At 39.2% G+C, this 25,127-nt stretch overlaps 1 long non-coding RNA gene across 1 annotated transcript in view; it reads right to left on the bottom strand.

Annotated features, from left to right (window-relative positions):
* LOC122466732 overlaps nt 1–19,694 on the bottom strand; it is a 71,616-nt gene extending 51,922 nt beyond the window's left edge. Inside the window, exon 1 of the long non-coding RNA XR_006292485.1 lies at nt 18,945–19,694. This is a non-coding gene — a long non-coding RNA (uncharacterized LOC122466732). The remainder of the gene's footprint in view (nt 1–18,944) is intronic.
* Nucleotides 19,695–25,127: the final 5,433 nt, after the last annotated feature.

The following is a 25,127-nucleotide window of genomic DNA, read 5'->3' as shown; positions in this document are numbered from 1 at the left end:
GAAACAAGAACAGCAAGCTATCCCCGACAGTCTGCTGTACGTTCACTTCCCCTTAATATATGCTGACTATTTAAATATTTGAAATCTACCACCAAATGAACTATTAGTCATGAAAACACAGATTTAGAATAAACTTCTATCAGATCATTCAAATTTTTTCCTGCAGAGGATGTAATTAAAAAGTCAACATTTGACAGCTGTTACCAGTGTTATCTTTTATCCTCAGTACAGGGAATAACCATAGAGAGCTTAGTTAACACTGGGTAGTAAGTCTTGACAAATGCTGACTGTTAATGGGGGACCTCTCAATAGTTAACACTTCTGAGTCCTATCATACATGCCTCATGACAGTAAAACTCCAAGGGACTTTTGAAAATAAAAAGTTGCATATTTGGAACCTATATTTAATTTTTGAAAAAGAAGTGCCTTTGTGTGACATTTCCTGAGTCTAAAAATGAGCCATTTGCCACTAATTTTGAAATATTATATTCTTGATTGAAATGAACTCTAAGCAGAGGTTGTGCCAACTTCTGAAACTCCATGGGAACGTTGTAGTAAAACTAATTATTTAAAGGAATAAAAAGAACTGTTAAGGGAAAGTAGATAAATATTCTGTGTCCTCATATACAAGGTATATGAGCTATGCACATTTGTAAAATGCATACATATTCCAAAAAGACTGCCTTCATTTTGTCATTGTACTTCCAACAAATCTCAAGCAACAGCCATCATATTATTGCCATCGTATACATTTCCAATATGGTCTCCAACTCTCATAAGAGATCTTCCACCCAGCACATGTGGCTCTCAGATCCAAATATGTGCTATTTTCCATTCACTCACCTGGTAGCCAAAGATACCAACATTTTGACTCATCCTGCATGTACAGACCAGGCTCCCAAGAGATCACATTGTATCTTATTTTCTGTATATAGTTCAGAAGCAACACCTTTACCTTATCCATTATTACACAAGACAGAGAAAGAAAAGACAAATCTAGCCAATCCACCTTCTCTACAAACCACAGAGCCAAAAGTTACTGTACATAGCTTGGAAACCACCAATCCTGAGGGGAGTTGCAGAGGCTGCTGCAGTTCTGTATACCTCTGAGATCATGGGTAGCTGAAGAGCCCTATCAAGCCAGAGAGGTTGGACAACCGTGCAGTGGTCCCTCAGATAACAGTGCAAATTAGGGTGGGTCAGACCCCGGCCTCTTCCATGGAGGGACAAACCCCAACATCCTTATGGAAGAATTCAAAGACACATTCCATCACCATGTGGGTTATCCTGAGTGGGGGGGAGATGAGGCCTAGAAGATTAACAAATGGGGAACTTTTTGGAGGGAATTTATGCTGTTTCGTCTCTATTATCATACACTTTTCCCATCACAGGAGCAACTTCTTGAGAAGCCATAAACCCTTAGCCCATCTCCTCAGACAGAAAATCTGCACTTACTAATTTCACTTTTTTTCCTAACCCTAAGAAAAGTTCTCAAATGATACACTAGCAAATTATACATTGATTAGATCAAAATTGCATTAGGGAATAAGTACATCATGCAAGGTATAGCAATGGAATAATTAGATTAAAATACATATATCTAAAAGGTATTCTAAACAAGTTAAACATAATATTTTCTAAGTAATTCAATAATACCATTCATGGTTACTTTATAATCCACTGCTTACATTTTGATTTCTAATGACTGTCACTGTTATTAGGTTTTGCATAGTTCAGGGAATTTTACCAAATAAAGACAGATTTTATATGCTATGTGTCATACATTTATGTTTATATGGATATGTATTTCTTAAATAACATTCATAATATTTTATTATGTCTGCTGCTCTTGGTCATGCATAATTTCTTACCTTTTTAAAATAGCTGAATCAGGTTATACTAATGTTAAAGATGCAGGGATTTTGCATAAAACCTTCAATTTTTTATTAAACCACATAATCCCAGATAAAAGTGTGTAGTTCAAGGCTGGCAATTCAAGTCAGGAAACCCTTGAGTTTGTGATTTTTTAAAAATAGTATTCACGCTGTTTCAGAGTGTTCGAACCTTGTCATTCTCTGAAGAGAGCAAAAAAGATGAGGAGCCTGACGGGAGAAAATAGGAACAAAAGGGAAAGGAAGCTTTAAGAGCCAGAAGTTGTTTATCTTTTTGGAGGGGAGCAGGAGTAGCCAGGGTACAATTCAACCCAAACACTTTCAGCTATGCAAAGCACATGTAATTTCTACTATTTTGTTTGTGCTCCCTCAGCATGTATGAAGCGTTCTTTGACAAGGCTATTCTCAGTACATTGGAAAACTGTTAGCCTTGTATTCAACTGATTTAAGTCCTGTCAAGGTTCCTTCCCCACTCTGAACTCTAGGCTACAGATGTGGGGACCTGCATGAAAGACCCCCTAAGCTTATTCTTACCAGCTTAGGTTAAAAGCTGCCACAACCAAAGTGTTACACAAAGAACAGGGGAAGTGCCCACTTGAAAACGTCTCCCCCCCTCCCCCAAAATATCCCCCCCAAGCACTACACCCCCTTTCCTGGGGAAGGCTTGATAAAAATCCTCACCAATTTGCATAGGTTAACACAGACCCAAACCCTTGGATCTTAAGAACAATGAAAAAGCAATCAGGTTCTTAAAAGAAGAATTTTAGTTAAAGAAAAAGTAAAAGAATCACCTCTGTAAAATCAGGATGGTAAATACCTTACAGGGTAATCAGACTCAAAACATAGAGAACCCCTCTAGGCAAAACCTTAAGTTACAAAAAGATACAAAAACAGGAATATACATTCCATTCAGCACAACTTATTTTATCAGCCATTTAAGCAAAACCAAATCTAACACATATCTAACTAGATTGCTTACTAACTCTTTACAGGAGTTCTGACCTGCATTCCTGCTCTGGTCCTGGCAAAAGCATCACACACACACAGAGCCTTTCCCGCCCCCCCCGCCTCCAGCTTTGAAAGTATCTTGTCTCCTCATTGGTCATTTTGATCAGATGCCAGCGAGGTTATCCTAGCTTCTTAACCCTTTACAGGTGAGGGTTAAGAAGGCCAGGAGGGATTTAAAGGTGTTTACTCTTCCCTTTATATTTATGACAAGTCCATTATAAACTCTCCTGTAAATTCTTTTGCTCTGGGAGATGGAGTTTCACAATGCATTAAACATCTTCATGAATTAGCTATTTTAATAAAAAGTTCAATTTAGATATCACCAGGTGAAGCATTGACCTATTGAAACCCATAAGCTTGCTAGTGACTTTGGAGAAACAGTTTCAGAGAAAAAACCTACCAAATAGAAGTAACATCACATGTGTGTATACACACACAAAAATTCATTAAGAATTCTAAATAGGAAATTTCCTAATGATGAGCATATTTTGGTCCACGACACTTTAAAAGAATATTTCAGGGCCAATAGGTTGTCAAATTTTCCATACTTAGGGAAGGATACTTTTTGTAACCAATAAACCAAAATCCTGCAAAGACTTTTGCATATGCTTCACTTTCCTAACTTGAGCAGTCCAACTGAAATCAATGGAACTAGCTACATAGTAAATGTGAGCACATGTATAAAGTCTGTGCATGATCTGGGCCAAAAGTCTTTAGACAAGGGAATGCCATAGAACTACATTTAAGGAATAGGAAGTTTAAAGACTCTGGTGTATATAGGGAATCTGACATGACAACTTCCAAATGCCTATGAAACCTCTCTAAGGGTATGTCTCCACTGGCAGAGTTACAGCACCGGCAATTATAGCGCCACTCAGAGAGCACTGAAGGGAAAGTGCTGTTGTATTTTCACACTGTTGGCTGCCTGCGCAATAGCGTGTTCACACTTGCGGCACTCGGTACTCAGAGCGGTGCACTCTGGGCAGCTATCCCACAGAGCATCTCTCTTCTCTTCTGTCGCTAAGAGTTGTGGGAAGGCGGAGGGGCCATCTTTCAATGGTTTGCATACTGCACGCTGTGCCTCTTCAGTCTGCAGGAATGGATACCAAACTGCTGACCAGTATGCTGCTTGCTCTGACTAACATGTCACAAGTGGCAGCGGAGTTATTCCTTAAACTACAAAGGCAAGAGGAGTGGGACATTGATCTTGCCATGCATAGTAGCTATCACACGAGATTGCTTGCGGCATTCAGGGAGGTGCTGACCACAGTGGAACATTGCTTTTGGGCTCACAAAACAAGCATCGAGTGGTGGGATCACATTGTCATGCACGTCTGGGATGACTAGCAGCGGTTGCAGAACTTTCGGATGAGGAAAGCCACGTTCATGGGACTGTGTGATGAGCTCACCCCAGCCCTGTGGCGCCAGGACACAAGAACGAGAGCTGCCCTGCCATTGGAGAAATGTGTGATGATTGCACTGGCTACTCCAGAAGCTGGCCACTCCAGACTGTTACCGATCAGTCGCTAACCAGTTCAGAGTGGGAAAGTTGACCATTGGACTAGTGTTGACGGAAGTGTGCAGGGCCATTAATCTCATCCTGCTCCAAAAGACTGACTCTGGGCAATGTGCGTGACATTGTGAATGGCTTTGCACAAATGGGCTTCCCTAACTGCGGAGCGGCGATAGATGGCACACATATTCCAATTTTGGCACCAGACCACCTAGCCACTGAGTACATTAATCGCAAGGGGTATTTATCTATGGCTCTCCAGGCGCTTGTGGATCACCGTGGACATTTCACAGACATTAACGCAGGTTGGTCCAGAAAGGTGCATGATGCACGCATCTTTTGGAACACTGGCCTGTTTAAGAAGCTGCAAGCAGGGACTTTCTTCCCAGACCAGAAGATCACTGTAGAGGAAATCAAAATGCAAACTGTGATCCTGAGAGACCCTGCCTACCCCTTAATGCTGTGGCTTATGAAGCCATACACGGGGCACCCTGAAAGCAGCAAGGAGTGGTTCAACAACAGGCTGAGCAAGTGCAGAATGACTGTTGATTATGCTTTTTGCTGTTTAAAGGCCCACTGGCACTGCCTATACTGGGAGCTGGACTTGGCTGATGACAATATTCCTGTGCTTGTAGCCGTGTGCTGTACGCTCCATATTATTTGGAAAGGGTGAAAGCTTCACTCGGGGCTGGATTTCCTTCCCCTCCCTTCCTTTATTGAAAGTCTCTTACTGACCTTCTGCTTCCATTAGACTGTTCCTCTATTGTCCTTTGTTGAATTAGCTTTACTGGAAGAACAGTAAGGCTTCCATTTACAGATAAGCTTGCTAGTAGGATAGATAAACTAGAGACAGCAGAGATAGTGGAAACATACTAAAAGTTACAATACTTTACAAATATTAATGGAGTTCCATTCAGTTAGTCAGATACGTGCAATCCTGACTGCTGGTGAGATGCTCTGTAAAGCCTGTGGAGATTCTGAGGTCGTTTCTTTGAATAATAATCACATGATTTAACCTCTTGTAAAACTGAAAAAAAAATAAGGATCTTATTTAGTTCATTTGCTCATATTTTATATCTGTAACTAAATGTAAGGAGCTAATTCTGAAATGTATAAATAGGATACTCAACACGGACACAGCAAATCATGTGGTTTTAATTTAACTAAATTGCAATAAGAGCGGTACCTAAGTCAACAAAAATGTGACCAACCTTTCTTGAAGCAACAGATAAAGGTATACTTTAGAGTCAAAAATCCAACAATCCCCATACAAAAAAGTAAAAGGCATTCAGTAAAATGTGCTGTAAAAACACAAACAAAAACCACCTGCCAAACCAGCCATAATTCAAAAGCTTTTGAATTATGCTCACAAATCTGATGTATGGTAACAATGCAACTGAACTGTATAGTACATTTTATTTTCAGCCCCACAGAAAATAGGAGATAGTATAAAATTAGAATTATTCTCGCACAATAGGACTCAGAAAAGATCTTTAAAATTGTGTCCAGAGTAATTCTGTTCTGAATAAAAGTGTGTAATGCTTTCATAAAGAAACCTGAAAACTTGTTACAAACTCAAAACTCCGTTAAAAAAAGAAAAGTGTTAATTAAATCTGTGACTGAACTCCTTGAGGGAGAATTGTATGTCCCCGGTCTGTTTTACCTGCATTCTGCCATATATTTCATGTTCTAGCCATCTCAGATGATGACCCAACACATGTTCATTTTAAGAAAACTTTCACTGCAGATTTGACAAAACGCAAGGAAGGTACCAATGTGAGATTTCTGAAGATAGCTACAGCACTTGACCCAAGATTTAAGAATCTGAAATGCCTTCCAAAATCAGAGAGGGACGAGATGTAGAGCATGTTTTCAGAAGTCTTAAAAGAACAATACTCCGATGCGGAAACTACAGAACCCAAACCACCAAAAAAGAAAATAAACCTTCTACTGGTGGCATCTGACTCAGATAATGAAAATGAACATGTGTCGATCCGCACTGCTTTGGATTGTTATTGAGCAGAACCAGTCATCAGCATAGACACATGTCCTCTGGAATAGTAGTTGAAGTACAAAGGGACTTATGAATTTTTAGCACCTCTGGCATGTAAATATCTTGTGACGCCGGGTACTGCAGTGCCATGAGAATGCCTGATCTCACTTTAAGGTGACATTGTAAACAAGAAGTGGACAGCATTATCTCCTGCAAATGTAAACAAACTTGTTTGTCTGAGCGATTGGCTGAACAAGTAGTAAGACTGAGTGGACATGCAGGCTCTAAAATTTTAGATTGTTTTATTTTTGAGTGCAGGTTTTTTTGTACCTAATTCTACATTTGTAAGTTCAACTTTCATGCTAAAGAGATTGCACTACAGAACTTGTATTAGGTGCATTTAAAAATAATATTTCTTTTGCTTTTTCATAGTACAAATACTTGTGTCAGGGTTCCCTCCCCACTCTGAACTCTAGGGTACAGATGTGGGAAACCCACATGAAAGACCCCCTAAGCTTATTTCTACCAGCTTAGGGTAAAATTTCCCCAAGTCACAAACTCTTTGCCCTTGGAGGGTACGCTGCCACCACCAAGCGATTTAACAAAGAATCAGAGAAAGGACCACTTGGAGTTCCTATTCCCTGCAAATATCCCCCAAACCCTTACACCCCCTTTCCTGGGGAGGCTTGAGAATAATAGCCTAACCAATTGGTTACAAAGTGATCACAGACCCAAACCCCTGGGTCTTAGGACCATAGAGAAATCAGTCAGGCTCTTAAAAGAAACAGAACTTTATTAGAAAGAAAAAAGGTAAAAGAAGCATCTTTGTAAAATTAGAAGGGAAGCTAATCTCACAGGGCAATCAGATTTAAAACACGGAGGATTTCCTCTGGGCAAAAACTTTAAAATTACAAAAAGAAAACCAGGAATACACCTTCCTTTCAGCACAGAGAAAATCACAAGCCAAAACAAAAGTAAACTAATACATTTCCTTGCTAGTACTTACTAATTCTAATGGAGTTGGATTGCTTGCTTTCTTGATCTCTCTCCAGCAAGCACACATAACAGACAGACAAAAGCATTCCCTGCCCCTCCCCAGATTTGAAAGTATCTTGTCCCCTTATTGGTCCTTTTGGTCAGGTGCTAGCCAGGTTACCTGAGCTTCTTAACCCTTTACAGGTAAAAGGATATTGTGCCTCTGGCCAGGAGGGATTTTACAGTACTGTATACAGGAAGGTTAACAACCTTCCCTTTATATTTATGGCAACTTGTAGTCAAAAATAAATATAAAGTGAGCACTTTACACTTCGTATTCTGTGTTGTAATTGAAATCAATATATTTGAAAATCCAGAAAGCATCAAAAATATTTAAATAAATGGTATTCTATTATTTAACAGTGCAATTAATCGCTTGACTGATTTTTTTAATAGCGCGATCACTCTACCTAATACAATAGCTTTAAGAAGGATGTACCCTCTAACAGTAACCTTATTTTGATCAGATTCTGAACTTTAAAACATTTTTCTCTACCAGGTAGCTTCAGTTTGTAAAGAAGCTTGAGCAAACAGAGGTTATTTCTCCAAGGTATTTTTGCAGCTGAGTGCAAAAATGGAAGTTAAAGTTTCTGCCACAAAGCAAGAGCTGATGCAATGATTTGTCAGAAATGGCAGCACTTAAACTTCTGGCACAAAAAAGTGAACTTTAGGAATTTTGAATAATTATGGATCAAGATTTTCAGAACTGTGTGCCTAAAGTCAGGCCCTTAGCCCATCTTAAGTTACCTAAATAACTGGTCTTATTTTCAGAAGTTCTGAGCACTCAACAGCTCCCACTGACTATTTTCCTGGCAATTTTCCTGGCAAGGGGATGGCGGGGGGGAATATGAACCAAATACTAGACATGAAAAATATTGAGGGAAGTATAATATACATATGAATAAGCAATAATTTTATCGAAATGAAGCATAGCGTCCCTCTGAAAGATGTGTTTTATTACCTGGTTTGAAATAGACACTTCAGGACATGTATTAAATCTTCCTTTACTGGAATACCCAGAAAATTGAGTTAATGCAAAATCTGAACTGGTGCATTTAGCAAGCAAGCATCCATGAAATGCTTATATCAGTGCAACATATTAATGTCCCTTTAATGGAACATCTGTAATGAGCTTTTCAAATTAAAAAAAAATCCAGTAAGTATTCTGTGAGAATGGCTAAGGGCCCAAACCAGCCACACAAAAGGGGAAATAAATAGAATGGGGACTTCCATGAGCAACCTCATTGACATCAGAGGAGTCCTTTGTGGGTTTACACATGCTTAAGTACTGCAGGACTGAACCCTAATATTGTAAAAAGTGTGACAGATACGATTGTGTCTATAAATCTCCATTGGCTGCCTTTCAATTGTAATGCAAGATTTTGCATGCAGCTTCCTATGCAATTAACAAAGGGTCCTAGAAGATCAAGACATTTAAAAAGACAAAAATGACAGACACACTTCATTAAAAACAAACAAAACCAAACCAGAATAGGATAACTTGAGTTCAGTGCACAAGTGCAGTTGTTCTGAGTTTTGTATTAAGTCTTCATAATTTTGGTGGAAATAAAGCAGTATGTATTATTTATTAGCTTCCAGTGTGCGAAGAAGTATTTTCCAAACATAACTAACACTAACCCTGCCTGAGGGTTAAGGACAAGGAAACAATTAATTAGTCTAGGTAGCTGTGGATAAATCCTGACAATACCAGATTTTATTGGTACACGGTGTCTCACCCTCCATCCCAATTACCTTACAACAAGGAGATGTCATGGCAGAGGTGGGATTTGAACAAGGAGAACCTAGTGGTATCAAAAGCTAGCTCAGGAAGAACATTCCATGTGTGGGGAGTATCATGGAGGGAGGTGTGCAAATGTTTGTTGAAGAACCAGACAACAGCACATTGAGGCTGGCACCACTGCCAGATCAGAGTTAGGCTGCTGGACCTACATTCTCCTTTCTCTATCTAGGAAATCTGTAAATAGTCCAATGGTCTTTCAAAGACTTATGCATGTGTTTCACTGTTTCTTCACACATTGTGAAGTATGTGTGTGACAGGATGTATCTACTCTCCACTGGCCCTGCAGGGGTTAACTGTGCACTGCAGGTTGAGGAAGCCACACCCGTCCATCCCTGCTGCACATGCTCAGCCTGGAGACAGGGTACAAAGGGAAGTAGCCCAGCTCAGCTGTGCTGGACCATGGAGGAGAATGGATGAGTATTGCTGGCTCCCTACACGGAGCTGCCAGGACCCCAGTCCACAGAGACCAGGCACACACCAGACAGCCAGCAGAGATCTGGGAAGGGACTGAGTCACTGCAGTCCTCGCAGAGATGACCCCTGAGACTCAGAGGACCGATGGACTGCTGTACTGGGAGGCTGGGCCATCAGAAAGACTTGAGCAGTTGCAGCATAAGCTCCCTGCTGACCATATGTGACCAGACACCCCTCGATAGGGTGTATCTACCCCAGAACAATATGCTTAAGATTTTTCAGGATCAGGGCCTAAAATCAGTGAAGAGGAGAAAAATAGATACCATACATAATGTATCTTCTTTCCCAGACTGTAGCTAGAATAAGTATAATAAAATATGTCAAGTTATCAAACTGGCTCAGAAACTTTGAGGTTAGATAGCAATACAGAACATTGGACTATTTATGTTAAAATTACAAGTTCAATATTAATACACAAGCGGAATGTATATTTTTATACTGACAAATAAAATGCATCAGTAGAGCTTCATTACCTTAAAAAACCCTCTCACTAATAGAAATCACCTCCTATTATGCCAAGCAAACAGCATTCCAAAAATTAAACAGGTAGGTTTGTTTTCTCACAATCTCACCTCCCCAATTTATTATGTTGCTGATCCTTCCCCACATTTTTTGCTTTTCCTCTAATCTCTGCATCCTTTAAATTTATCTACTTCATCTCCCCACTGTTTTCTTTTCCTTTCACCACCCACCCCATCACCGCAGCTGATTTTCATCCTTCTCCCATTTGCGCTCTCTGTCCGCTTCAGTGCTTAAAACTGAATGTAAAGCTATGCAGCAGTGCCTTGGAAATTCTGTGATGCAAATTACAATATTTTTTAAAATGTGAAAGGTCAGCAATTCTGTTTGCCCTTATAAGTAGAAATTCATGCTTAAATGTAGACTTAAGTGTGAGCACGTGATGTTATTACCAAGAACTCTTCTTAATTTATGAATGCTCCCGCATTTAATTCACTTTTCAAACACTGAAATAAAGTAATTCAAAGCTAGCATAGTGATTCTGCACTGTTTAATTGTACCACTATGTTATATTCTAAAAACAAAAACAGGCAAATGAAGCTATATGAAGGATGTCAGGAATCCCACTGCTTAAACAACACTTTTTTGTCTAAAGCATCTTTTCTATTACGACATAGCAAAATGAAAAACATCAGCTGTGCCTTTTATCTTCAGTGCCCATTTGGAATAGTTCTACTATTCAGATACGAATATTCACCTACTCATTGTATCGTTGGGAAGAAAGGTAACAGAAAACAAATTGCGTTTAAAATAGCATTAATGCAACACAAAAGCCAGGATATTTAAAGCTAATGCTTACTCTATTAGCTTGCTGTTTAACTAGTATTACAGGGAAATGCTACATGATGGCATATATTACCAACACCCAAATCGTGTGGTAATAAGTTGTATGGGTTGATCCAGCAAAACATTTCAGCCCATGCTTAACTGTAAGCATATGACTAATTTAACTGAAGTCAATGGGACTACTCATGTGCTTTGTTGGGTCAGGGCCTACCTAAGTTGCAGAAATTTGGTCCAAGAGTGAAGGATGAATACCAAATATTAGCTTTGAACTTTTCATTTCTGGGGTTCCCATCAATCTGAATCATTTATGACCTGTTTAGATAAGGAAAGAACAAGCCCTAAATTAGAACAGAGGCTTTTGTAAGTTTCAAAAAACAGTATTTCTTTTATTTCCATATAAACACAGAACTCTGCTTCCTGGTTTAAGTTGCAATTGAAAACACTACAACAGAGGCTGTTTTTGTAGAATGTGCATTCCTGCAGGAACATGAAAATATCAGAAGCCTCTTTTTAGACATAAATGAGCCTCAGTATTGCACCACTTAATAGCAGTTTTGCCATTAACTTCAATACAGCAGAACTGGGCCTTTTGTGAGGTTTTCAACTTAATAAATGGACCAGAGAGACTCTGATATTCAGATAAGTTTGAGATTCACTCATGAGTCTCAATAGTAAAAACATTTTAATTTGGAAATTAAATGAGAGGATGTTGATTTATATTGGCTATCCCACCATTTTGAGAGCTATTCTGAGTCTGTCCAAATTCAAGATCTTTTTGTTCCTGTTTTGAGTAGCAGACATTGATAAATCCTCCCTCACTCCAAGATTTCATTAAACTCTTGGGAACAGAGCCAAACTCCAGTGATGTTACTAGGAGTCATTCCACTCACTTCAACAGGTTTTGCTAACCTTTAAATATTTAAAAGGCATAAATACAGATTTTGCTTTTTGATATTTAGTGTTCACATTAGTATGGTGTAGATATACGATCCAAATGACATCATAATGCCAGAAATAGGTCTTAACCAGAATTCTAGATCAGATAATCCCACACAAATTTTGGCAAAGAGACAATCTCTGTGGTTTAAACCTCTCTCTAACTACAACTCTATTTACCCATGATTGTTTATGTTAAAAGTTACAGAAAGTAACTAAATTTGGCGGGGGGGGGGGGGGAGCGTGGAGGGTTTATCAAATCAGGATACTGCACACTGAATTAGATCTCTGAGAGAAAAGGAGTACTTGTGGCACCTTAGAGACTAACCAATTTATTTGAGCATAAGCTTTCATGAGCTACAGCTGTAGTTTATGCTCAAATAAATTGGTTAGTCTTTAAGGTGCCACAAGTACTTCTTTTCTTTTTGCGAATACAGACTAACACGGCTGTTACTCTGAAACCTGATCTCTGAGAGAGGGTTTAAAAATAGGTTTACAGAGCATAACCTACGAACACTGGAAAAAAAAAAATATCGGCAGTTCTGACCCTAAGTCTAGTAAGTGTTAACTTCAACTGATCTATGTGGATTTGTGCCAGCTGCAGACTTAGCCCTTAAATTCTGAGCCATAAATTGGCTTCCTACCTGAACTGATACACTGCCCATTTCATCAGGCAGTCTTTGGAGATGGCAGTCTCTGCTGAGGCAGTTGCTCTTTAGAGCTCATGTGCTCAAAGCTTCCGTCAAGTCAGAAAGAGCTCAGCATACATTCTGGTGCATCTTTTCCAAGGGAAGTCCCCCCAAGAGCGCACACGATATAAGTCCTTATCTGGCTCAGCAAAAAGTTACTAGAACTGCTGAGATTCTTTCCTGAAATTGGGAGGATACTTGCAATGAAAGAAGGCCTACTCTGAGTTAAAAGGAAGTGGAAAAATCAAAAGAGAGAAAGACATGTCAGGAAATTAATCAGTAAGCCTCACCTAAGAGATCAATAGAGAGAAAGTTAATTGTACTCAAAGGGAGGAGAGAAAAGTTTGGATTTAAGGTTGGGGACCTGATGCAAAGCCCACTAAAGTTAGAGCAGGATCTATAGTCAAAGAAAGGTGAATGAGAATTGGGGGAAAGGCGGACAGGAAAAGAACTTCAAATGATATGGGGAGCAATGCCAACTTTGGGAAAGAAGGCTGTGATTAGGTTCTCAGGTGGTATCTATGTTGTAGAAGAGGGCTTGATATATAGGACTTTCAGGGAGACCCTTATGGGTAACAAAAAGGGCTTAACCAAACTGAATATTTTGAGCTTTGCCATGCTGGTGTACTTCTGCTGTATCTAGGGTGACCAGATGTCCTGATTTTATAGGGGCAGTCCCGATTTTTGGGTCTTTCTTATATGGGCTCCTATTACCCCCCACCCGTCCTGATTTTTCACACTTGCTGTCTGGTCACCCTAGCTGTATCAAACTTGCTAGCGAATTTATATTATATTTAATTACCAACATCCCAAACCAAAATGATTTAGAGAAGTATAAAAGAGAAAGACTTAGCAGCAGAAGCCATAGGCAAGGAATTTCTAGCTCGGAGCCCAGAATAATACTATGCAAAAAGGGTAGTCAATGGATCAATAATGGAAGATGGGAAGTTGTCTTGATAAAAGGCTACATTTTTACTAAGTTATACATTTGATTAAAAAAGTAACTTGTTTGTTCTGAACAGTGTTTATTTGGCATAAATTTGTGAGTTTGGGGATTTTTTTAAAAATTAAATAAAGGTTACATATATGCAATCCTTTCACAATTAAGTAAAAACAAAAGTGGGAAAGAAAACCCAAGAAAAAGAATGATACCAGCAAAAAAATGAAACATACTCCCCATCCCTTGCTGCTGGTCAGCCTCAATTGTCCTCTCCTCAGGCATCATCCTGGGTAGCAGCTGTCAAGATGCTGATGGGCTGGCAGAGCCTTATTAACACTTCAGGGGCACTGGCTTTTTTTCTTCAGGGATAAGACGGGGTAGTTATAAGTGACTGGAAATGTAACCAAAGTTTTTGGAAATACTGGGCCTGATCTTCAGATGAGGTCAACTGGTATAGTTCCATTGTAACTTTATTGATTTACACTAGTCCATTATATGGCCCATTATCTTACATTTAAGATTTCAGTTTAGTCCTTATAGACAGACTGTTTCTCATCTATGTCAAGTCATCTATGGACTTGAATGTTGTATAAAATTAAAACCCATCAAATCAGTTTATTTTACAAAGAGAGTGAGAATGCTATCAGAAGACTGGAAAGCAACTCAGGAAACAAAGATAAGATAAGAAAATTATGTATGCCAGGTCCATTACTCTGTTCCTGCTTCCACTTCACAGAATAAAAGGCCTGGTATGCTGGAGGTAATATAGTTTCACTGTCACTTTCCCAAAATGGGAAGTAGATCCAGCAGAACAGGATTACTAGTCTTTCCTAGTCTAAAATGGTTACTTTTCAAATGCCAAATAAGATATTAATCAGAGACAGATACTATGTGAAGCAGTTTTAAATCATTTAAAGCATTCAGTTCTCCAAGGTGGTTGTTGTAAAGACCACTGGCAGCACGCACCACTCAGAGACCTGAGCTTTAAACAGATGGGAGGTATATGGTTTAAGTAGAGTGCCATCTTTTGTGGGAGAGACGCTTTACTATTGAAGCAACAAAGTGAATTCGAGATGTGTTGATCTTCATAGTTGTACTTCTAGGAAAAGCATAATATGTATTTGCTTCGTCACAGCCATTGTGATCAGAAAACTAAACATAAATCGAATCATGCAATAATTTTTGATGCTATCAGTGGAAGGATATTTGGCAAGCCTACTTCTCAGAGCAAGGTTAAAATAAATCCAGCATTTTCCAGTGCAGCAACACACTATACTGACAAGATAGCTGAAGGTCGATAGCCATAAATAAAAATCACTTTTATGATCTTGTATCAGTTTCTGGTGGATAATATTGTTTATCTCAAAAAATACCACCTCCAGCACTGGCTGTAATTCAGCAGCACAAGTGGAAAGTTGTGACTCATACCAAAGTACAGAGTAGGAATAGGTGCTACTGCTGCTTCTGCTAATTATAAGAGATGCTGCATACAGATTTATTGGAAGCCACATTTCAGTCCTGATCCACTGTATAGCAAAAGTGACACAGTGAAAACACAACAGATTTGTTTTTAACACCACATAGCCTTTTGTATTCGGAAAAAAGTGAACAGTGTCTGATTTTTAATTTTCATAAAAAATTGTTCATTTCTGGATTTTTAAAAAAGTATTCATTCCTATGATTTCAATATCGTTATCCTTAACTATATTCCCATTGATAAGGTACAAAATCTCAGCATCTGTTAAATTACAGACCAGAATGAATGTTTTGTTTTAATTACTTTCAAAACTAAAATATGACTATAAAGGATGGTTCTTCAGCTGTATGAAACATTTATTTACTTTGCTGTGCTTTTGGAGCTTGTGGAATATTTATAATTAGGTTGTGTAACCATGCGAACCTTCAGCTGGTGTTTGCTGTTTTTAAAGCAGTTTTGTTCTGCATTTAGAAATAAGGAAATGCTACAATACACCATATAAATTATGCATTCTATAATCTCTACTTGCAATGTGAAAAAAGCCTACTTCAAAAATATAATTGCTGTATTTTAAATGCAGCTTAGGTGCACAACAGAATGCTGCTTTATGTTTTAATGTAAAGGAGTATATTTGCATTTAGTCACTTATAACGCAGATTCTTTGGCCCTAGTCCTGCACCTTCACAGAATCTCCAAGGAGCTGCCCTGTCCTTGTTTGGTCCATGAGGCGTCCTGATCTGCTAACAGTTACTTCTCCATGGTATCTCAGATGACATGGTTCTCCACAATGCTTAGGACAGAATTGAGAGAATCCAATACAATGACAACTATTATTAAATTCTGAATTTGTCAAAAAGAAAAGGAGTACTAGCATCGGATGAAGTGAGCTGTAGCTCATGAAAGCTTATGCTTAAAGGAGCCACAAGTACTCCTTTTCTTTTTGCGAACACAGACTAACACGGCTGCTACTCTGAAACCTGAATTTGTCAAGGAATTGTGGGTGAATTCTCCCTGGTACACTCTCTCATATTTGAAATATTCACAGAAGTGATCATACTGATGAGACAAGTCTATCTAGTCCAGTATCTTGTCTCTGATAGTGGCCAAAACTTAAATGGTTCAGAGGAAGGTGCAAGAAATCTTGTAGTGGACAATTATAAATATGCATAAATATACTTGTCATACAATTGTGCTGTTTTTCACCTTAATGGATAGTTACATTAGCTGTAATTGAATTTATATAATTCAAAAGTAAATCAGATGTTCACATGGCCGCAGTGGTCTGAAATCCCTGTTACGTCAGATGAAGCTATGCATATGAATATTATGGCACAGGTATTACATGACATAGTGTAAACCATATGACCACGGTGTATATTTACACAGAAAGGACCTATTCCTGCCAGTTTTTCCGTGTGGGTGCCTGCATGGAGCCCAAGTTGTTTTGAGAAGACTAAGTAGGTGTAGGGATCTGCCTGCACAGAGCAGTTTGCAAAAGCAGGGCCATAATTTTTGATGCACAGTCAGGACATGTTGCAGGTCAGGCCTATGGGTTTTCACTGCATGGCTATTTTGATACTTATGTCTTTTATCTACCCAGGGTGCTGCAATACTCTTGGAATTAGTACAGGCAGCTGGAGAGAGCAGTGATTTCTGCAGGCCCTACATGTCCCTCTTTGTCAGAGACTCTGTACTTTAATGTAGATTTTGTTCAATTCCCTGTAAAGTCCGTCACTTCAAGCCAGGGAGGAAATTGTACTTTTCACAGTTCCCACTGTAACTCATCTGGAAATGTAATATCAGCACTTGAAGTATTGATTCAAGAAATAAAGTAATTACAGAAATGAGAACAATATAAGTTGTTAAGTATTGCCAGTATACCCCCAAGTAACAGTTTCTTTAATATTCAGAAATTATTGTAATGCTAAGCCTTTTCTTTCATATTTATACATTCCAAATGCACACAGAAAAAAACATATCAAATAATCCTGAAAGTTTATACTTTCCATTATTCACCATGTGTAATGTATGACAGTATACAAGATGTCCATTAGTGTCTACATGAATTATAGAACCCAGGACATCTTGTTTCTAGGGCATATAGAAAAGAATTATATACATTGATGGTTTTCTGGTGCATTTAATAGAAATTTAGCAGCTGAAGCAAATACACACAGTGCCAATATTTTCTCTAACAAAAATAATGAGTTAGAGAAGTGAAAGAGACAGAACATTGGGAAGAGGAAATAGGGAAGAGAGGCCAATATATATACACAAGTTACTAGGACAATAATACCCCTCTTAAATTTTGCATCTTTTTCTTTTGCATTCCAAGTAAGCAGCTAATACCGAAGTTTGGCACAAAGATGGTAAATCTGGCAGAAAAGATTTCAGAGATATGTTAATACCATATCAGGAAGGAAGGAAAGGGAAAGAAAGAAAAACTCCACTGCAGCAGAGGGTGTGGTACAAGGAATTAATGATATACTTCCAAATGCAAGGAAAAGGAAAATTCATCTCTGCAATAAGTGGGCAGAACTCCATAGCCAGGGGAAAGTATGAAATGACCCTCTTTTCACCGAAGGGATATTGACTTATTTCACTTGCTGGAAAGCATTACGGGGTTTAAGAATAAGAGGTGCTTTTGTTATCTGCTTATGCAAATGGCATAAACCAGCAAATATGAGATACTAGACAACTATTACTCCACAAACCTCACTTGGAGATTAGTGATTGCACTCCACAGTCTTGCTTCAAAGTATAAAGTCATCAAAATGGAGAGTACAGTTTTAAATGTTATTTGACACACACCTGACTCAGGGCAGACTCTCATGAAATACATGCCACCATCTCAATCTAAAATACACTTCCTCTAGAGAGATTTTAATACTCAGAATATTGACTCTGAAAAAACATGATGGCATTTTAACCACCTTTGTTAAATGTAAAGATCATTTATAAATCCTGATAATGGATAAGGGCTGTCATACTTCATGAAATGTTGAGTGACTCAATCAGCACATCCCATGCAACCCTACTGATTTCAATAGAGAAAAAACAGTAAGCTTTGAGATGAAGAATAAAGCACTAATACGAGACTATGGCCCAGAAATGGAGATGGAGGACTTGAAGAGTGGATGGCAAAGGTCAGACACTGAAACCACCACAGTCTTTGACACTGACAGAGTTAACATTGCCATCACCCATACTGACCTCCCTTGACACTGAAGAGTTGGGAAGTGTGGGTGGGTGGGTGCTACTTTGAGGGAAGAGGGCAGAAGACGCTTATTAACCAGTTGTTTGTGATTAAAGTACCCCTCACTGGTGGTGGTAGTAGACAGTACTGAACTCGGGTGAGTGGGCCTTGAGACCCCCTATTAATGGAGGAGGCTCTTTGGAGCTCCCAAATATTTGCAGATTTGGTTGGAAAAGATGAGACAGATCAGATACTTCTCAATGTTGTAGCCTTCCCCTAGGTACCAAAGTCACTGAACATAGGTGTCAGTAACAGGTGTCATCTCTTTATATGAAGCACAAAATAAAACCTGTTTTTTGTAGGCCTCTTATACACAGATTTGCATCAGATAACCATTTTAGTAAAATTGGTGTTTTATGTGTAGACACTTATTTCAGCTTAAAAGTGGTTGTGTTGCAGTTCAGCTTTTATATCTATATCATGTGACAAGACGGCCGATGTTAGTATGGTGGGTCCTGAGCTTTTCTTGGTGGGGGGCTAAGATGCCACCCCTTGCCCCTGCTCGTGGCGCACCAAGGGCCCCGCTAGTGGCCCAGGAAGGTGGTAGAGGAGGAAAGCAGGGGAGGGGGTCTGGGTTTGCTCCTCACTCTGAGCCCCAGTCCCTCTCAACCCCTACAGGTTCTTACCTTCTTCCCCCTTGGGTGGGGTAGCTTTGGTCCTTAGATGCTGGGGATGGGAGTCTCCCTCACCTGCTGGAGCAGGGTCTCCCTGGTTTTTCAGGTTCTCTGGTTTTTCAAAACAGACCTCCAAGCTCCAGTCCTCTCTCCTTCCTCATCTTCCCTGACTGCCTGAAGCAGGGGAGTTTTTATTAGGTTCCTGACAGAGCCTTAATTGACTTCAGGGGCTTCAATTAACCTGAGGCCACCCCCCTAGTCTACAGGGAACCACACCTTAATTAGCCTGGGGCTTATATATTTCCCCTCTACCCCTGCTCCCTGGCCCTCCTGTATCACAGTGTATATATTAAAAAAAAAAAACCAACCACAACATCTCAATCAAAATAAGCCACAATGCCAATGTAGGTCAATGTTCCTAAAAGGAAGGTTAACTAGGAAGGAAGAACAGTTCTAAGAAGAGTAAAATCAGAAGAAGGAGGTGCTCAAGTAGGCTAACATCCAGAATGACACAAGCAGGAAAATACAGGGGGAAGAGGATGCTTAGGATTTTTTAAGAAAGGAAAATGCCTTTCCCAGTAAAGAGTTAAGGGCAATGAGCTGAGTTTGGAGCCTACTGCACCCTCACTAGGTAGAAAAGTGCTGAAATGTGCTTGGGGCCATGCTCCTTTGTGTTCTTGAGACTCAGTAGGAGACACTCATTGACAGAAGTTTTTCAAGCTGAGAGCACGTCACAAAAGTATGGACCAATATGGATGAGTAACTTCTATTTTGATTCAGGCAGCTCTCCCTGCTCTCTCCTTGTCCAAAGTGTTGTATTATTGCTCTGTTGAAGCAAAATCCCTTTTAAGGGCATGCTATTGGATAGATTCAGTACCTATTGAACTAAATGGAAAGTCACTTGTTGACTGTAATAGGATTTGGAGAATGCCATAAATAATTTTTATACTATTTGTTCTGGCTAGGATATGTTTTGCCACAAGAATTGCACTGCATTTCTGTGCAGCTGAAGTTGGTTCAAATTGAATTTCTTGAGATAGTTGTTAGAGTAGGGCAAAAAGGTTGTAAGTAATAAAAAAAAAATTGCTAATAAAAGTAGAAAGAGGAAGATGCTTAGAATAAAAGTCACTTTGTGGAGAGATTTACTATACAACAGTATGTTTGATTTGTTTATGGTGTCAACAACAGCAGAAAACATGCCGTGGTTGAACAGAATATATCATGGCAAAGGATAAGCCATACAAGAATAGTATTTTTTTGAATTTATATTTTCAGTCCTGATTTTTACAAATGTATTACTTACTGTATGCTCTGTAGCTTAAGAGGTACTACAATTTGCTGTCATATTCATCTTCATTGTTTAAGTGTACATAAAATAAAAAAAAATCAACTGTCATTCAACAAAACCAAACTGAATAATGTGTGCCAACTGGCACATATTTAACTGGAACTATACTGTGGCATCAGTTTTAAAGAGGAACTCCCCCTTAAATTCATGTGTCATTCTTCTTAAAACCTGATAAAAAATTAGTACCTATTATGCTAAGTCTGCAGAGTTGATTTTACCACTCTTACATAGCAGTGAATAGTACCTAATTTGGGGGAAAGGTAAATCCTTTTTATTGATCATAACAGTAAATGCTAAAGGAAGAAAATGAGAATATTTAGAACCCTTCCAATAGGATCCAATTGACGTACCATGCTACAATATTTATTAATAAAATATTTCCTGATCTGAATAAAACCAGGCTGCTTCTATCTAGTATACAGATGATCCTGATTAACTGTATGTGTTGGGGAACATTCTGAAGAATTCAGATAACTAGAGTTTGGGATTAAATTTAATTTCTATATGATTTTTGATTCAGGGGAAGTATCTGAATTTCAGATTATCCATAACTTTGATAACCAGATTTCAGATAATCAGGGCTTATGTTTATTAAAGTTACGCAAGAGCTATTTGGCAATTTATGTGTAATACATCAACAAATGAGGGAGGGATTTAGAAGGAAGTTAATAACGTCGTAAGGAAAGGAACGGAACTATAATGAAGCAGGCTTTGCTTGCAATTCAAAGGTAGGACAGCAGTGTTAACCTTCTAGTTGAAAATTTATGGCAAATCCCTCCTTTACTAGGCCACAGTAGAGATATTTGAAGTTCTCATCCTGTTCTGAGACTGCTTGGTGTGTCTGCCTGCTGAATTTTGGGGGCTGAGGCTGCAGATGAACCTTGCCTTGTATCTCACATTCCAGTTGTTGCTCTACTCTTGCCAAGATCAAGGTGGACTTGTTTCTTGTTTATAATGCCCATGAAAATGACTAATCCCATACAGATGGGAGCAGGAGAACTTTTGTCCCACCTGTAGCATAAAACCTTCAATGTTCTAATGCTCCTTCTCTGGCAGGATCTCTGGTCTCCTCCAAAGGTTTTATTTTAGACTGAAGAAGCTGTCAGAAAAAGCCTCAGTGCCGATGACCTTCATCAGAGGACTAGACAGATAATGCCTCAGAGTCCAATCCCAAAATGAGCACTCTTTCAAGGATGGAGCATGTAAAAGAGATGGGATTGCTACAGTCAATAACTTACATTCGTTCATCCTGGCATTGCTCTCCTGTTTAAGAAAGTCAAAGAGCACAAGAGCATTGTTAAATGGCTTTTATTTCGAGAAAGTCATGAAAGAACCACTGTTGAGAGTCTGCTTCTCACTCTCTGTCTCTTTCTCCTGGCATCCTCAGAGAGCCTTGAGGCAAACCAAACCATACAGGGGTTCAGAGACTCACTCCCTTCTCTGGCAGCCTTTGTGAGGAAAGATAAGCGGATTCCTTTCAAAGAGGTAGATCTGAAAGTCTCCAAAAATAGGAGGTTTGCCATTACATTTATTTCTGTCCAACAACAGGGCTAGAGCTGTCACCCCCTCTTTCCAAGCACAAATTATGCTCACATGGGTTACTGAGGCAATGATTTGCCCTACAGAATCATTATTACTGATAATAATGCATGTAAGGGAAGAACGCAATTTGGCTTTTAAATCCCTGGCTGAAATTGCAAAGCTAGCAGTTTATTAAAAAGGAAGACTAAACTTGTAAGTAAATGGAACCATGTCAATTCAAACCAGTTTAACATCTCCCCTAATCTTTCTACTTGTAAGTACAGCGGAACCTCAGAGTTACGAACACCAGAGTTACAAACTAACCGGTCAACCACACAGCTCATTTGGAACTGGAAGTATGCAATCAGGCAGCAGAGACAACAACAACAAAAAGCAAATACTGTACAGTAAACTACTAAAAATATAAAGGCAAAGTTTAAAAAAAGATTTGACAAGGTAAGGAAACTGGTTTTGTGCATGTTTTGTTTAAGTTAAAATAGTTAAAAATAGCATTTTTCTTCTGCATAGTAAGTCTCAAAACTGTATTAAGTCAATGTTCAGTTCTAATTTTTTTAAAAAACCATAACATTTTCTTCAGTTACATTTCAGAGTTACAAACAACCTCCATTCCTAAGGTATTCGTAACTCAGAGGTTCTTTTCATATAGAATCACTGAGATACAAACATAAAATGCCATCGTGTGCCATTTTGACAGAGAACCACAGAGTACACTGTAAACACCAGAAATAAAGGACAGAGTCCAGAGCCATAACAAGGGATTCTAGCACCTGAGGCAAGCAAGCATATTTGTGCCCCCTACCAGTGGGGTTATCATCATTTTTCTGCTCCCGGGGTTTTGCGCCCTGGGTGGCTGCCCCACTCATCCTGCCCTGGTTATGGCCCTGATGAAGTCAGGTACTAAAAGGGACTACATTAGGGAACTTTTAGTGCATGCCATCAGAGTCCACGTGGGCCAGTTAGCGCACAACACAGTGCAGTGGACTGAGGCACCGTGTGGCCAAGCCCTAACTCACAAGAGAATGACCTCAGCATAATGCAGTGATTTAAAATAATATTTTTATTTCTGTATTTGCTATTAAAGACATCTGATTATTATAGCTAGTGTCCCAGAGCTGGCACTGCGACTACCTTCTTAACCAGAAGAAAAATGAAAGGATGATTTGAAAAAGGATGAAATTAGCTTAATCATTAAGAGAATAAATGGGGTGTTTAAGAATTGGAGTAATTGCAGTCTCCAGACAGGCTGGAAGCTGAGCTTGAATAAGTGAAAAATCATCTATCAGCAAGAATTGAACCCCAAATATTTATGCAATCTATTAACAGCTGTGCTGGCCAAGGATCAGTGGACCAGGTGGTAAGTCACAGATGCTGAAAAATCAACCTAAGCTCATAAATAGTCAAGAAAGAAAACTCAGAGAAAAAAGTTGTCAGCATTAATGGAACTAAAAGATCAAAACCACCAGGAGAACCGCTCCTGGGAGGTTAAAAAAAACGCTGTAACTAGAAGACACCATAATAGATTTGAAATTAAATCAATAACTCTTACCTTTCCACCGTAAGTAAACACAGTGAAACAGTACAGAATGTAGTCTTGCTTAAAGCATTGCTATAACTCACCATGTAGTCTTTCCACATTCAGTGAATCACAAAGTACCTAAATGTAGCTGCCCTCCAGTGTCAAATTTTATCTATATTAAACCATGATCTGAGTTCATTATCAGAACAAAGGCAGACACTTCTCATTCCCCATGTCTATAATTTCATCAGTTAAATTAGCAATGCTTTGCTATTTGTTGTTTCCTCCTAGCTCCATTTGTTTTTCCACTATTAAATGGATGTATAGTAAATAAAAGGAGGGTGGATTTAAAATATTCCAAAAATAACTGCAGTGTCACAAGAAAGGGCAATTATTTAAAAAAAAAAGGATATAAGCAGTGATCAGAAAGAGGTAATTCTTATAGAAGTAAAATGAAGTGAAAAATTCAAGTTTGATCCTATTCCTACAACAGGTAAGGAGAAATTTTAAAGATTATAATGATTAACTGAAGTCAATAGGGTCCATCTGCCTGCACATTGCCAGTGGCACTGTTGCGGAACAACGGAATACAATGAAATATTCTGAACCAAGCTAAAAGCACACCTCAAAATGCGATGAGCAAAATTAGGTGACAAGGCCTTTTATTGGTTTACAAACGTGGGACTAAGTAAAAAGTTCCCTGAAAACCCATGTCTGAAAAAGATAAATGTTGACATTAAAGGTCATGGTGTTCCCCATAACTTCACTACTCAAACAAAAAATAAAGATTAGGATGATACATATATAAGGCTGTTTTAGTCATGGGTATTTTTAGTAAAAGTCATGGACAAGTCACGGGCAAATTTCACAGCCTGTGACCTGTCCATGACTTGTACTATATACCCCTGACAAAATCTGGAGTGCTGGAAGGGACACGGCCCAGGACCCCCGCTGGTGCTGGGGTTGGGGGAGGGACGAACGGCTGCAGGGCCCCTTGACTTCCATGACAGACTCGCAGCCTTATACATATATACTGAATTCTGATATTGAAATATAAAGATGAAGAATTTCTGAACAACAAAAATAATAATTTTGTTAATTATACTTTAATAATTTATATTTATGAATAGTGAATGAGTTTGGATGGGATAAGGCCTTGGCCTAGATTGTGCCTGTCATGAGGAGTGTTGACTTGCTGATTTTTCTGTTACATAGACTTGTTTAGATGCTTTGCTTATTGCTGAGAGGACAAAGGTGACGTGTCATTGCATGGAAGATTTAGATAAAAAGGAAGTTAATTAGTGGGGCCCTATCAAATTCACGGTCCATTTTGGTCAATTTCACTGTCATAAGATTTTTTTCATCGTAAATTTTATGATTTCAGCTATTTAAATCTGAGATTTGACAGTGTTGTCCTGACCAAAAAAGAAGTTGTGGAGGGACAGCAAGTTTATTGTAGTGGTCGGGGGGTTGTGGTACTGATAGCCTTTCTTCTGCAATGCTGCTGGCAGCGGCGCTGCCTTCAGAGCGGGCAACTGGAGAGCGGTGGATGCTGGGTGGGAGCCCAGTTCTGAAGGAAGCACCGCTGCCAAGAGCAGTGCAGAAGGAAGGGTGGCATAATACGGTATTGCCACCCTTCCTTCTGCACTGCTGCTGGCGCAGCACTGCCTTCAGAGCTGAGCGCGGGGCCAGCAGCTGCCACTCTCCAGCTGCCCAGCTCTGAAGGCAGCGCAGAAGTAAAAGTGGCAATACCACGACACCCCTAAAATAACGTTGTGACCCTCCTGCA

Source organism: Chelonia mydas, chromosome 7 (assembly GCF_015237465.2).
Source record: "Chelonia mydas isolate rCheMyd1 chromosome 7, rCheMyd1.pri.v2, whole genome shotgun sequence".
NCBI lineage: Eukaryota > Metazoa > Chordata > Testudines > Cheloniidae > Chelonia > Chelonia mydas.
Note: the sequence above shows the minus strand (reverse complement) of the source record. Positions and strands in the feature narration are given on the sequence as shown.